Source organism: Xenopus tropicalis, chromosome 8 (genome assembly GCF_000004195.4).
Source record: "Xenopus tropicalis strain Nigerian chromosome 8, UCB_Xtro_10.0, whole genome shotgun sequence".
Lineage (NCBI taxonomy): Eukaryota > Metazoa > Chordata > Amphibia > Anura > Pipidae > Xenopus > Xenopus tropicalis.
In genome coordinates, this window is record NC_030684.2 from 130,395,310 (window position 1) to 130,411,790 (window position 16,481).

The following is a 16,481-nucleotide window of genomic DNA, read 5'->3' on the forward strand; positions in this document are numbered from 1 at the left end:
GTACGAACTATTCAAGCATTATTGTGACATTTTATAAATACAGCAATGGTCGAATTTAATGCGAAATTAAACCATGTCGAGTTTATATGACTTTCAAGGCCAGGAAACAATGAATTTTAGTAAATCAGCCCCTATATGTATTATTAGATGTATTATATATAATATAATGACTATTCACGAAAATATGAATTTTCGATTTATGGCTTTATGGTTTTTGAGGGTTTGGGGATTTTACCATTTGGTTGTTTCAATAAAATGAGTATTTTTATTAGTCGCTATATTATTTTGTTATTGTTAAACTGCATTTCCAATGGGGAACATTGTCTCAGTATTTTGTCCTCTTCTAGTCATCTATTAGTGAGTTACCCACATTTGGAATGTATTTATCATATCAGTAAGTTACACAGAAAGGCATCTCTCACACACTAGCAGGCGTCACACTGACCACAGAAATGGCGCATAGGGCCTGACCATATCCGTTACAGTCGAGGCTGCTAATGCCAGTGTGTGTGCTTTGGCCGAGCCCTTAGTAAGATGGAAAGTCTCGCAGCTTGGTATAAACCTGTTATGTCTTATGGAACTGAACTTGTACATTTTCAAAAATGATCTGCATAGACTCATTTACACATAGAACATCAACAAGACAGGTCCTCAAATGAAAGATAAGCAATTGAAAATAAACATATCAATGAACATTAAACTCTGACTGTCAATCTGGTATTGGGTTTGGGGGTCAATTTCATTCAAAATGAGGAGAATGAAAACTTTAAAGGAATAGTTATATGTTATGGGGGCAGATTAATCAAGTTACATTACATTATTCGGGTCAGTACCAATGTGTTTTGCAGCAGTTACAGCATTTCCCACCATCACATCAGTAACATCACTAATATTATACTCACAGTCACTTCTCCCCCCTGTTTCCTGTTATACTGCTGCCTCCCATTCCCCTTACTGCTCTCATTTACCCCCCGGCTGAGGATATGAAGGGCTAAATGACACTCTTATCATTCATATATTTATTTCTTATCTATTCCAACCAAAGATTCACGTTTATTTTATATTTTTAATTTCATATATCAACAGCAAGGTTCCCCAGCCAGTGGCCCCCTGCTTTGATATTAAGAATATCTTTGAGGATTTTCACTCTACAGGCCGCTGATATGCTCTGCCCATAGTGTAATACCAACGTGGGCTTTTGTTTTCAGCTTTGCCCCGGCCGTACAGCTTGGCAATCAGGGGCAGCAGGAAAGTGACCTTGTGGGATTATTATACTAATTGTCAGCTCCTGTGTAACTGGGAAACTGGCTCATTTAATCAATATGATTACATTTAGTTCTTGGGTTTCCCACTTGATGTTTTGGGCTTCATTCCTCATTCCCTGTGGTGAGTACATTTGCTTTAGTCCTCTATCCCTTATTCCCTACTCCCCAATGTACATTAAAACAACTTTTAATTTCCATTTCTGAGCAGTGTATAAAATTCACCAGTACCCTAGTTCATGTAACCAGGGATGTTGAAAAATTAGGGATCATCTTTATTTAAATGCAGTATAGCAGGGTGACTGCTCCCCCAATGTTTCTATATATCTGTAACCTTGTTATGGGCTAAGGGGGCCCAGTCTGAAGGCCAGTTAGGGGGACATTTGGGGTGAGTGCTTATTTGTGCCCTGGGTACCCCTGGAACTATAGCAGGGTGACTGTTACCCCAATGTTTCTATATATCTGTAACCTTGTTATGGGCTAAGGGGGCCCAGCCTGAAGGCCAGTTAGGGGGAGATTTGGGGTGAGTGCTTATTTGTGCCCTGGGTACCCCTGGAACTATAGCAGGGTGACTGCTCCCCCAATGTTTCTATATATCTGTAACCTTGTTATGGGCTAAGGGGGCCCAGCCTGAAGGCCAGTTAGGGGGGGATTTGGGGTGAGTGCTTATTTGTGCCCTGGGTACCCCTGGAACTAAAGCAGGGTGACTATTACCCCAAGTGCCTTAATACAACTCAACAAAAATGGAACTTATCCCTGTGGCAAAAAACAATGCAAAACCTGCCCACACATCTGTAATTCAGACAAAATACAGATTCCAGACACATTAGAGGAATACAGCATCCATGGCCAGTACGACTGTTCTTCCTCCAACGTGGGGTACTTAATACAGTGCACTAGGTGCCCAACAGGAGGACTGTATATAGGAGAGACTGGTCAAAGCTTGAGAAGGAGAAATACACACCACACTTTACTATAAGAAATAAAAAATTGGACTTTTAAACTGGGTTTTTATGCAATTTAAACTTGTCCCCAAGCCACAAATTCACAAATAAGCACCTGGTTTGAGGCCACTGGGAGCAACATCCAAGGGGTCGGGAAGCAACATGTTGCTCTCGAGCCACTGGTTGAAAATTACTGTGGTACTGGAATCACTAAGCAGATATTGTTGGTAATTTTAACCAACCAGAACCTTATTATACAACAAGACCCTGAGAGAAGGTTCTCAGTATATCAAAGTATTTTTTTATTAATCAAACACCGAGTTCTGTGGAAGCTATCAGCAACACAGAACAGTAACTGAAATGTGTCACTAACAGCTTCCAATGAGACCCTGAAAGTCTTAGCCTTTTATAGAGGATGGCATACCTTATCTAAAAGTATATGATGCCCCTTTTACAACTGTCTGTGTGCTCTGTGGTTCCAGCTGTGCAAACAGCAAAGTGCACATTGGGGCTTAGCTAGTCAGCACTATCATGTCTGGCCTTTGTGATTTTATAAGATGGTATATTTGACTTTTATATTCTACTTTATACCTTGCATATATAGTATATTTGTATACCTTTATCTCCTACCTCACCTGCCTTGGGTTGTCTTTATAGGGGACACTGGGGAATTTTATGTGTCCCTTTATACAGAACTTACCCGTCATAAGTGAGTGTCTCAACAATATTCTGCCCATCTATGCGCTTTCTCTGACTTCCTCCCTGATATTGGCCTGATATCTTATCGGGAAGGCTCAGAAATCTCATCAGGGTAGGGGCTGTGTGTTGATGTGGTCATTCCCCGACAGCCAGCATCAGGGCCGGGACTAGGGGTAGGTAGAAGAGGCAGCTGCCTAGGGCGCAACGATTAGGGGGTGTCAGGAGCCTCTCCTGCCTACCCCATGTCCTCCTTGTTTGTCATTGCGCCTGCCGCTTGTCATTAGCCGTGGGGGCAATGACCCATCGCATCGCACCCCCCCTGACCGGGTTGCCTTGGCCCGCCCCTGGCCAGCATTGGCACCCTAGGCCCAAATGAACGGATCAGTGCAATGTGGCCCAGTACATAGGGGACCATTTTGGGCAAATAAATGCTCATTTAGGGACCTCACCAAATGAGTTGATCTTCTGGTATATGGTCACCTTTACCCTGCCAATCAGGCAAACTGGGAGATGAATAGGAGAAGGAAAGAATAGAAGGATAAGTGATGCCATTACAACAATTATAATCCAAACCTCAGAATAAATCTGTTTCAACTGTATGGGCTAAAGATGCAAAGGAAAAATTGATTGCATGTAAATTGAGAGCATCTCTATCTACATCACAGTAGAAGTTAATGATCAGGGACCTCCCCTTACTAATAACAAGGTTATAGACTTATGATAACTTAGCTGTGTCAACTATTCAGCAATGGTTTTAAGAATATATGGAGCATCAAGTGTCTGGGAAAGAATATATGCATTCTACCCAAATATCACCTTAAGTGGCCTTAATGTTGGGCAGTCCATTGATGTAAGGTAAGCTGGCCATTAAAAGGGGACCTGTCACCCTAAAAAATAATTTCAAATCATTTTCTTTCATATTAGTTGAGCAAAATAAATGTTACTTATACCATATAAAAAATTTTTTTCCGCCTTTAGTCTTGGAATATATAGTCACAGCCAGCAGGCCGGCGCCATTTTGTGTACAGTATTATTAAGGCAAGCTTTGTATCACCCAAAAATCTTATGCATTTGCCATCTAAGTGATATCTAGGGAGTGCTGAATGGAAAATTAAAGTAATTGTAATTAAAAATCTGAGCTGTCTATCATATATTGCCTGCCTCGCCTCTATGCTGCAGGCATGGAGGCGGGGCAGGCAAAATATGATTGACAGCTCAGATTTTTAAATGCTTCTCTAACAGGTACGGATGATTTCATTAAAAAAATAATTTGGGTTTTATGTTTAATATTTAAAGACCTTTTATTATACAGCTTTATATCTGGGTGACAGGTCCCCTTTAATAGTGTGCAATCCCTGGTAAATGCAGAACATTTTGCCCCCCCACCTTGAAACAAACATCTTTGTACTTTCACCAAGGCAAATCCCAAACACGTTCCCACCTAGACTGGGGAGTCCCCTCTCTGTCTCACCCAAAAATGCACCCATAAAATGTGAATGTGCTGCTCATTCCCTACTTCTATGTGCTGCTCATTCCCTACTTCTATGTGCTGCTCATTCCCTACTTCTATGTGCTGCTCATTCCCTACTTCTATGTGCTGCTCATTCCCTACTTCTATGTGTTGCTCATTCCCTACTTCTATGTGTTGCTCATTCCCTACTTCTATGTGTTGCTCATTCCCTACTTCTATGTGTTGCTCATTCCCTACTTCTATGTGTTGCTCATTCCCTACTTCTATGTGTTGCTCATTCCCTACTTCTTTGTGTTGCTCATTCCCTACTTCTATGTGCTGCTCATTCCCTACTTCTATGTGTTGCTCATTCCCTACTTCTATGTGTTGCTCATTCCCTACTTCTATGTGCTGCTCATTCCCTACTTCTATGTGCTGCTCATTCCCTACTTCTATGTGCTGCTCATTCCCTACTTCTATGTGTTGCTCATTCCCTACTTCTATGTGCTGCTCATTCCCTACTTCTATGTGCTGCTCATTCCCTACTTCTATGTGCTGCTCATTCCCTACTTCTATGTGCTGCTCATTCCCTACTTCTATGTGCTGCTCACTCCCTACTTCTATGTGTTGCAGGAGGAGGAGGAGATGTCCCTGTCCCAGTGACTGGCCGTGTAGGGGAGACTGTCACACTGACACCCCGTCTGACTCTCACACATCCCATTGATAAAGTCACATGGCTGTTTTATGACAATGGGGAGAGAATAATCCTGGCTGAATTCAGAGACCGGAAGTTTATCAGAGTGAATGAGAATTATTTCCCCAACCGGCTGGAAGGGTCTAACAGTGGCACCACATTACTGATCAGGGAGCTGAGAATGGAGGATTCTGGGATCTTCACTGCACAGTTTCTTGTTAATAGAGAAATGAGAGACATTTCTTATTATCTCGTCGTGTTGGGTAAGTGACTGTGTGAGGTAGAGGGTGAGTGTGTGTGAGAGTGCATAAGTCTGAGTTTGTGTGAGTGAGTATGTGTGACTATGTGTGTGAGTGAGAGGGTGTGTGTAAGTTTAAGGGGCTGATTTATTAATGCACGAACGCTCCGAGTGTATTTTCGGAAACTTTTTTCTACCTTGTCCGACTTTTTCGTTGCTTTCGCGACTTTTTCGTACTTTGCGACGAAATTTGCACCGAGTACAAAAGTTTCGGATTCATTCAAGCTTGGGTATCGGGACTTTCCTTGGGCCAGGTTGGAGCTGCAGAGTGCCATTGAGCCCTATGGGAGACTTTCCTTGGGCCGGGTTGGAGCTGCAGAGTGCCATTGAGCCCTATGGGAGACTTTCCTTGGGCCGGGTTGGAGCTGCAGAGTGCCATTGAGCCCTATGGGAGACTTTCCTTGGGCCGGGTTGGAGCTGCAGGGTGCCATTGAGCCCTATGGGAGACTTTCCTTGGGCCGGGTTGGAGCTGCAGAGTGCCATTGAGCCCTATGGGAGACTTTCCTTGGGCCGGGTTGGAGCTGCAGAGTGCTATTGAGCCCTATGGGAGACTTTCCTTGGGCCGGGTTGGAGCTGCAGAGTGCCATTGAGCCCTATGGGAGACTTTCCTTGGGCCGGGTTGGAGCTGCAGAGTGCTATTGAGTCCTATGGGAGACTTTCCTTGGGCCGGGTTGGAGTGCAGAGTGCCATTGAGCCCTATGGGAGACTTTCCTTGGGCCGGGTTGGAGCTGCAGAGTGCCATTGAGCCCTATGGGAGACTTTCCTTGGGCCGGGTTGGAGCTGCATATTGCCATTGAGCCCTATGGGAGACTTTCCTTGGGCCGGGTTGGAGCTGCAGAGTGCCATTGAGCCCTATGGGAGACTTTCCTTGGGCCGGGTTGGAGCTGCAGAGTGCCATTGAGCCCTATGGGAGACTTTCCTTGGGCCGGGTTGGAGCTGCAGAGTGCCATTGAGCCCTATGGGAGACTTTCCTTGGGCCAGGTTGGAGCTGCAGAGTGCCATTGAGCCCTATGGGAGACTTTCCTTGGGCCGGGTTGGAGCTGCAGAGTGCCATTGAGCCCTGTGGGAGGCTTCCAAAATCATGCCATGAAGGTTCAAAGTCGGAAAGGTTTTCCTGCATTTTACGATCGTTCAATACGAAAATTTCGTGATTTTTGGATCGCCAATACGATATCATCATGACTAATACAATTTTTTCGTAAGTATTTATGTGATATTTGTGATCTTCAGAAATTTTCATATCCAATCCGAATTTTTCCCATTCGGGAGTCAGTGTGTGTGTGTGTGTGAACATGTGTGTGAGTATATGTATAAGTCTGAGTGTGTGTGTGAATGCATCTGTGAGAGTGTGTATGTGTGATTGTGAGCGTAAGTCTGTGTGAGTGAGAGGGTGAGTGTATGTGAGCGAGTCTGTGTTTAAGAGTGTGAGGTAAATTTAAAAAAACAAAACAACTGCCCATCTAAGAACAAACAACATAAATCATAGACAGTACAGCCAATGAGCCGATGTTCAGCTATAACTCCCATAATTCCCTGTGTGCCTGAGCCTATTGATTGGTTGATGAGATGCTGGGAACTGTAGTGCAAAATAGCTTGAGGCTCATTTCTGGTGGGGAATATTCCCATTATATAGCAGTTATTGCCCAATGTAACAGCTGTACTTTGTACTTTCCCCAAAACACCACAAACATCCGAACCAAGGGAATTCCCTGTTACACTGAGGGCCCCAAACTGATTCCCTCTCTGTCTCCCCCATTAAGTAGGCACCTGAGTGTTCCTGCTGCTCATTCCCTACTTCTATGTGTTGCTCATTCCCTACTTCTATGTGCTGCTCATTCCCTACTTCTTTGTGCTGCTCATTCCCTACTTCTATGTGTTGCTCATTCCCTACTTCTATGTGCTGCTCATTCCCTACTTCTATGTGTTGCTCATTCCCTACTTCTATGTGTTGCTCATTCCCTACTTCTATGTGTTGCTCATTCCCTACTTCTATGTGTTGCTCATTCCCTACTTCTATGTGTTGCTCATTCCCTACTTCTATGTGCTGCTCATTCCCTACTTGTATGTGTTGCTCATTCCCTATTTCTATGTGCTGCTCATTCCCTACTTCTATGTGTTGCTCATTCCCTACTTCTATGTGCTGCTCATTCCCTACTTCTATGTGTTGCTCATTCCCTACTTCTATGTGTTGCTCATTCCCTACTTCTATGTGTTGCTCATTCCCTACTTCTATGTGCTGCTCATTCCCTACTTCTATGTGCTGCTCATTCCCTACTTCTATGTGTTGCTCATTCCCTACTTCTATGTGTTGCTCATTCCCTACTTCTATGTGTTGCTCATTCCCTACTTCTATGTGTTGCAGGAGAAGATGAAGAAGAAGAAGAAGACGACTGGCTGGAAGGGTCTAACAGTGGCACCGCATTACTGATCAGGGAGCTGAGAATGGAGGATTCTGGGATCTTCACTGCACAGATTCCTGTTAACGGAAAAATGAGAGACATTTCTTATAATCTCACCGTGTTAGGTGAGTAAGTATGTCTTTAAGTAAGAGGGTGAGTGTGTGCGTGTAAGTCTGAGTGTGTGTGAGCGAGGGGGTGAGTGAGTGCATGAGTGTGTGTGAGTGAATGAGTGTGTGAGTGAATGAGTGTGTGAGTGAGTGTGTATGAGCGAGTCTGTGCATGTGAGTTAGTGATTGTGTGTGTATGTGCATGTGAGTGTATGTGCATGTGAGAATGACGTGCATCAAAAAATTATGAACTCGTCATTTTTTTTTACGTGCAAAATTTTTTGTGTTTCACAAATTTTTCACCGTTTCACCCATTTTTTCATAGTTTTGCAAATTTTTCAGTGAAATGGGACATTCATTCAATTACTATAACACACTCATAAGTATATTACGTACAGGTATAGGACCCGATATTCAGAATGCTCAGGACCAAGAGTATTCCGGATAATAGGTCTTCGGTAGTTTGGATCTCCATATCTTAAGTCATCTAAAAAATCAATAAAACATTAATTAAACCCAATAGGATTGTTTTACCCCTAATAAGGGGTAATTATATCTTAGTTGGGATCAAGTACAGGTACTGTTTTATTATTACAGAGAAAAGGAAACATTTAACCATTAAATAAACCCAATAGGCCGGTTCTGCCCCAATAAGGGGTAATTATATCTTAGTTGGGATCAAGTACAGGTACTGTTTTATTATTACAGAGAAAAGGAAACATTTAACCATTAAATAAACCCAATAGGGCTGTTCTGCCCCCAATAAGGGGTAATTATATCTTAGTTGGGATCAAGTACAGGTACTGTTTTATTATTACAGAGAAAAGGGAATCATTTAACCATTAAATAAACCCAATAGGGCTGTTCTGCCCCCAATAAGGGGTAATTATATCTTAGTTGGGATCAAGTACAGGTACTGTTTTATTATTACAGAGAAAAGGGAATTATTTAACCATTAAATAAACCCAATAGGACTGTTCTGCCCCCAATAAGGGGTAATTATATCTTAGTTGGGATCAAGTACAGGTACTGTTTTATTATTACAGAGAAAAGGGAATCATTTAACCATTAAATAAACCCAATAGGGCTGTTCTGCCCCCAATAAGGGGTAATTATATCTTAGTTGGGATCAAGTACAGGTACTGTTTTATTATTACAGAGAAAAAGGAAATACTTTTTAAAATTTAGAATTATTTGCTTATAACGGAGTGTATGAGAGATGGCCTTTCCGTAATTTGGAACTTTTTGGATAACCGGACAATACCCCTCTTATTCATTCCTAGCCAAAGCTGCCATTGGATTGGGAACACCATTTCACAGCTTTCCATCACAGAAACTATTTTAAACAGTGAAAGGTAATGTTTTTCTTAAAGAGATACTGACACCAGAAATGAAACCTTTTTTACATCTATCATAACATTGTCTTTGCATGAGCTTTAGAATTTTGCCATAAACGTATTTCCTGAGGCTTGTACATTCCCTATCTGATCCCCCATGTTCCCCTATGAGGGGGCGGCCATATTTGTACAGCAGGAGGCCGTTAGCATTAGAAACTATAACTGACAGGCTGAGAAGGGACACTCAGGTTGGCAAAACAGTCAGATTTAGGAACTTCAAGTAACAATTACTTACAAAAGCAGCCTTATCAGTGAAAAATGATCAACAAGACCTATAGGGAATTTTTTATGTAGATTCATATTTAAAAAAGTAGTTTTTTTGTGTCAGTATCACTTTAAGATAAACAGAGAGATGTAGTTATGCTAAAACAAGGATTAAAATTTGATCAGGGATCCTCAACCTTTTTTGCTCATGAGCCACATGCAGATGTAAAAAGTGTTTGGGAACCATACAAACACGATGCCAAATAAGGGCTGTGATTGGCTATTTGGTTGCCCCATGTGGCCTGCCGGAGGCTCTGCTTGGAATAAAACTGTCTCTGGGCTTCCAAAACTTGTCTCTAGCGATGAGCAAATCTGTCCTGTTTTGCTTAGCCATAAAATTCACGAAAGGGCAAGAAAATATGCAAAATGGCGAAAAATTTGCGTAACGCATTTGTCGCACAATTTTTTTTTTGTCACCTGTGTCCTTTATGTCGCCCACATCTATTGACGTGACTGTGCCTTTTTTGACGCGACCGTGCCCAATTTGACATGCGACAAAAAAATCAGGGCAACAAATTTTTCCGCTGCAAATTTTCATGGAAGTTGAAATGCGGAAATTCGCTGCGAATCCATGCCTGGCGAAAAAATTTGCTCTTCACTTCTTGTCTCCAAGCCAGGGCTGGAACTAAGGGCAGGCAGAAGAGGCTCGTGCCTAGGGCACAATAGCTGAGGGGGTCACAGGGGTCTCATCCAACCCTGAGTTCAGTCCCTTCTATCTTCTCTGTAGCTCCGCTCCTCCCCTGGTCCCCAATCCCCGCTCTTTAAGTTGGGCGTGTAAGGAGGGAATTGGAGAAAGGGAAGGAGCAGGAGGGAGGGTGATGAGCAAGGGGCGTGGTGATCTGGGTCCTGCTGTGGGGAGGAGCTGGAGGGAGGGTGACGAGAGGTTGGGGGGTTGGTGTGGCAATCTGGGTCCTGCCTTGGGCGGATTCAAACCTCATATTAAGTGAATATATACTGCTAAAATAATGAATTTTGCAACAACAGCTCCACCTGCTGATCAGTTTCTGCTCATGATCCAGCCGAGGAACTTGTTAGATAAAAGGAAGAGGACTATTCTGAATTTCTGCTCATATGTGTCAACTTACTTGTGCACACTCCCATACTAATCCGGTAGCTACAGATACCCACTCACATTCACACTCTTCCTACATATATGAGCATATATCCCTTACTCACATTGATGCTTAAAAATGAATTCTGCAGGAAATTAGATTAACTTTTTCTTCTTGGCCAATTATTTTCGTCAGTTGTTGAAACTGATAACCTTTTATCTTTTCAGCTTTACTACTAATGTAAATATCAGTATAAATTCACTCATCTGGCTTAACTTTGACTCGTTTATTGTATCCTTATTTTAATAAACAGTAACCAAGGAATAATGGTAACTTTCTCCTTTTTCATTACAGATGGAATTTGCTGGATTAAAGTATATATTTATCTCCCTGTTATTGCCGTACTCGTTACAGTAGTCGCTACAGTAATATTTGTTACAAGACAGAAGCACACAATAAACCAAAGTGCAAGGTGACACCAAACCCCATACAGCCTCTTTATGTTAATAGCCTGCCCTTTTTTTTAACTGTTACTGTGCCACATAAATAAGGGGGATTATGATGCAGAATTTGCTAGTAGATGAGGCTTCTTTAACATTTATAGACATGTATAGGGGTGGGTGTGTGTTAGTAGAACATCCATTTGAGTTCTGTAGGTACATTGATGGATGCCACAGATGGAGTGCTTGCTTGATGGATCAGAGATGGTGGGCAGTGATGAGCAAATCTGTCGCTTTGCTGAAAAATTTGCAAAACAGCAAAAAATTAGCAAAATGCATTGAAGTCAATAGGCAACTTTTTTACGCTGGCGAAATTTTATACACGCAACTTTTTTTCTTATTCCAAATGCATTAAAGTCAATGGTCAAAGTATGAATACTGGAGAATGAACAGCAAGTAGGACAGAGCAGTTCAGTATTAACAATTTCAGCAAGATGTTGACCAATGTTGTTTATTAAGTTGATTTTAAAGCATCAGAGAATGTTTTCAGAATAAATGCAAAACTACTGTATATACAATAAAACACATGTATTGAAATACATTTGGAACATGACTGGTTAAATTATTATGGGAAAATGAATGCACAAGGGCTAATGATGGAACTCATTTCTTAAAGAAAATCAACCAAGACTTCTGTTTTCTCACCAGGGCAACGGTTTTTGTATAATAAATAGATTTCCAGAAATAGTTATATTAAAATAATAACCACAAATAATACTCTTTGCAAGGCTATGGCTTCTCTACTATCTACCGTCACCATAGGCGGAGGGTGACTTTTTTGTTTGGGGAGGCTAAAGATGGCCCATACACAGACTGACCTACAGCTAATGTGACACTTAATGGATTCGCTGCTGGTGTAAAAAATTAACCTCCCAACTACCTCTTGTGGTTCCCACTGACTCCCAGGGATACTGCGCAAAAGTGCGGGTGGGGGTGCTTTTTTTAACCCTAAAATGCTTAGGATGTAAAAGCATTAATACGTGCACTTCTGTTAGGGGTTCTCTATACATTTGTGTTTGTGATCAGTTAGCTTCAAGTGGTAGTTAACCTTTAAATGAACTTTTAATATGATGTAGACATTGATATTCTGAGACAAGTTGCAATTGGTCCTCTTTTATTTTTAATGGTTTTTCAGTTATTGTTCAGAAGCTCTCCATTTGGTATTTCAGCAGCTATCTGGTTGCTAGGGTCTTATTTACCAGGTAGTGGTTTAAACAAGAGATGGGAATATGAATAGTTAAGGGGCCTGCATGGAAAAGTAAAACTGTAGCTTCACAGAGCAATACTTTTTGGTCAGTGACACTCATTTGAAAGCTGGAAAGAGGCAGAAGCGAAAGGCAAATTATTCAAAAACTATAAAAAATTAACTAGGAAGACCAATTGCAAAGTTGCTAGGAATAGGCCATTCTATAATATACTACAAGTTAACTTAAAAGTGAACCTCACCTTTAGATGTGTTTAAGTTAGCTTTATAGAGAGAGAGGCAGCAGGTACTGACATCCCACGCACGTTATATACAGTGAGACGCAGTCTTTATATACAAACCCAGCACATTATATACAGCGAGACGCAGTCTTTAGATACAAAACCAGCACGTTATATACAGTGAGACGCAGTCTTTATATACAAAACCAGCACATTATATACAGCGAGACACAGTCTTTAGATACAAAACCAGCACGTTATATGCAGTGAGATGTAGTCTTTATATACAAAACCAGCACGTTATATGCAGTGAGACACAAGCTTTATATACAAAACCAGCACATTATATGCAGCGAGACAGAGTCTTTATATACAAAACCAGCACATTATATGCAGTGAGACGCAAGCTTTATATACAAAACCAGCACGTTATATGCAGCGAGATGCAGTCTTTATATACAAAACCAGCACATTATATGCAGCGAGACGCAGTCTTTATATACAAAACCAGCACATTATATGCAGCGAGACGCAGTCTTTATATACAAAACCAGCACATTATATACAGTGAGGAGCAGTGGGTACAGATGACAAATACTTGGTGCAATAAGCAAGAAAAAGTATCAATCAATGTTCAACAAATACACACAGTAATATATAAATGTAGTGCCAAATTCATATTTAATGCCCACATAACATTATTCAAGTGCCAACTTTAAGTTTAATGTGAAAGGATTGTAGTAGCTTTTACTCCCCTTCTTCATGGCCCACTTTGTAGTCTGTCACAGAAACATATATAAAGTAGAAACAAATATATACAGCGGCTTGGTGGGGACAATATTGTTAACTGGGATGAAACTACAGAGACGGATGGCTTGAGCCGCACTCAATAGTATGCTGGGGTGGAAATGAAGTAGTGGGATGTCATTCCACCACGATCTACCTCGGGCACCCCTGGGCTAGACACTGACTGACTTCTGCTGTATACCATTTACACTAGGCACTCTAACACAAACTGCCTCCTATTTCATCCCAATCATTGCAGGGACCCCCCCAATGCAAGCACTTTGGCAGCTTAAATAAGAGCTTCAGACATATTGCCTGCTGCTAGCTCTTTATACTGGTTTAGCCTAAATGCTACTGAATGTAACCAGGACCTCTAGACTTTTAACAGGAACTCCCAGCAGGTACACTGTCTACTGCTGCACTATTTTATATAGGGGCCCTAGTATTTGTTTTGTAAGCACATTATATCATGTAACCCAAAGGTCTCAAAGCTGTGCAGCACAGATGTATTTAATATGATATTTAAATATTAAATATAATAGCTACATACCAGACAACAAGCAGCTTAAGAATCAGCACCTGCTGTGTCTGGGAGCCCAGATCACCAGCAGTACAACAATTTCTTTGGATGAGTTGCACTTGTACTTGTGCTGTGTAGTAGTGCCTGACTAGCAGATCGCCTCTGGTTATGCATTCCTATTCTGAAATCTCGCGAGATTTGCAGTCCGAAATCCCGTGATGATGTCATCAAACACCAGAGTCACTAGCAAACTAACAGGTTGTTGTTCTAACTTCAGAGACACTAAACTGCAGCGTCCCCCCCCCCCCACCCCCCCAAGCACAACATAAAGTAGGCACAACATCGCTCAGAGGATTTTTTTTTTTTTTTTTTTTATTTTAATTTTGTGAAGGGGCTTTTATTTTGGGGAGGCTTAGCCTCCCCAAGCCTTAATGAAAATCCGCCTATGACCGTCACACTGCTAGAGAGTGCTATTACAGGAGATTTCTCTCTAGAGAGCGCTCACCTCTATTATCCAGTCACCTTCTTGTCTCTCACTGACTTACTTCTCTTCTCACTGAATTTCCTCAGTCCATTTCTTCTTTACTGGGAACTATTTAGCTTTGGGCTGCCTGCATCATCCACCCTTCTGTAAAAAGTAGTCTCCAAAGGGGCTGATGTCTAGGATCCTTCCTTCTTTATATGCCTGGTAACCCACCTGACACCCCTGGACCAATAAGGAGCTGCTTCCTTTCTCAGGGCATGTCTCATCTATGCAGAAAATACCTCCACTCACACATAGCTCTAAATGACCCAGCCTATGGATGAGGTTAATCTTTGCTGGGGTTTCTGAATTTTGACTGAATCCACTACATTTTTTAAAGGGGGGAAGGGGGATGAAAGTTAATTAATCTTGCCCAGAAGATGCACTGTTCTATTTTTCTGTTTACTCGACTCTCATACTGTCTTTAGGTGATACATACTCCAGTGAATGTGAATAAATGTTATATAAGCTTTATTAAATACCTCTCAGCACAGACTTTATTGCATGGTTTTAGAAGCCTCTATTAAAGCACCAGCTTTAGTAATAAGTTCCCCTTACCTTGTTTGTTTTCTGACTACAAATTTCAGTCTCCCTCTATATACAACGTTTCTGGAATTTGGCCTGTTCTCCGTTGTCCAATTTTAGTCTAATGCTCTAAAGATCACGTGTCCCTAATAAAATTTATGCCACAGCCATCATTATGGGTGCATCTACCACTGCATCATACTGTTACAGTCTTGACCATTCTTTGATTCTATTTTGAGGCAAATGTTTGGGGAAAGTCCAGTTTCAGTATAATAATACCCCCATGCACATATACAGAGTCAGTTGGCTGGGATAGGAGTGGAAGAACTTGACTGGCCAGCACAGAGCCCTGACCTCAACCCAACTAAACATCTATGGGATGAATTGCAAAATGAACGAGCGTCAGACCTGATCCCCAACATCAGTGCCTAAACCTTTCTAACTTGTAGACTCATAAAATATATATCACTGTACAACTGAGTGTTAATCTTAGTAAATGAGCTCATCCATGCAGTTGTACAGAACAGCAATACCACTATGTCACACACCACTATCTGTGCTCTTCATCTGTGCACAAAAAGGAGGAATAAAAGGATTTTAATGCTTTCCCTTTAGTTACAGGAATAACTGTTAGTTCTGTTCTTCCCTTTTAGTTCTTGTCACAATGCCGGGAGCTGCTACTGACACAGAGAGAGCAGTGAGTAAGAACCATGTTACCTTTGCCATGCCAGATGACAATCACTAGTAGCCAGTGGCTCTGTCTGATGGCTTGTGCCTAAAAAGGAATCTGAAATACCCAGGCATTCATGGCTTCGTCACTGTTCATGGTTGACACAGAATAGGAAGAGAAGTGTAGCTGCCTTGGGTATCTCTATTATTTGTTTTTCTCTTAATGGCAGTACAGGAACATAATTAGGAGACAGTTTATTGGTTAAATGATTATATTCTTCACTCTTCACTTTGCTTTCAGCTCTTTTCACATTTTTAGCAAGTGTACCTCAATGTATATCAGAGGAGTTTTATTACTCAGCAGTCTTCTATTCTTCTAATCTATTCATTTGTTTTGAAAGAGGGTTTTGATGTTGCTAAGGATTTCCTTTCATTGTGCCTCAGTGCAACTAAAAGTCTTTGCTTTTTTATGTGTCAGTTGATTAATATCATTAAAACAAAGCTTATGAGATGCTGAAAACATGGGAGATGGGGGTTTTAGCCAAACAGAAGTCTCTGGATGATCTATATCTGATTAAAAGTTGTTTACTTTCAAGGTAGGGGTCCCAGAATTTTCCCAGTTATTAAAGGGGGAGTTAACATTTAAAACAGTGGTTTATATAACTAAAGGGGCAAGTCAACATATAAAAACCTTTAAATATTACTATATAATTCATTTCATACATATTCCACTTTTATAATCATTTGCCTTTCTGGTCTTCCCCCTCTCATCTGAAATTGAAAATGTTTTTTGGTTGCCAGGGGTAGCAATGCCTGGAAAGTACATTTGTATTACTATTTTTTTAAATTATATTTTATCTCATCTCTCTCCTGTTCATCTTCCACTCTTACTAAAGTTAGTGGGGCTTTAGCAGCTAGACAAACTAAAGAAAAGTAGAACAAAATGTTACAAACCACACAAAATAAA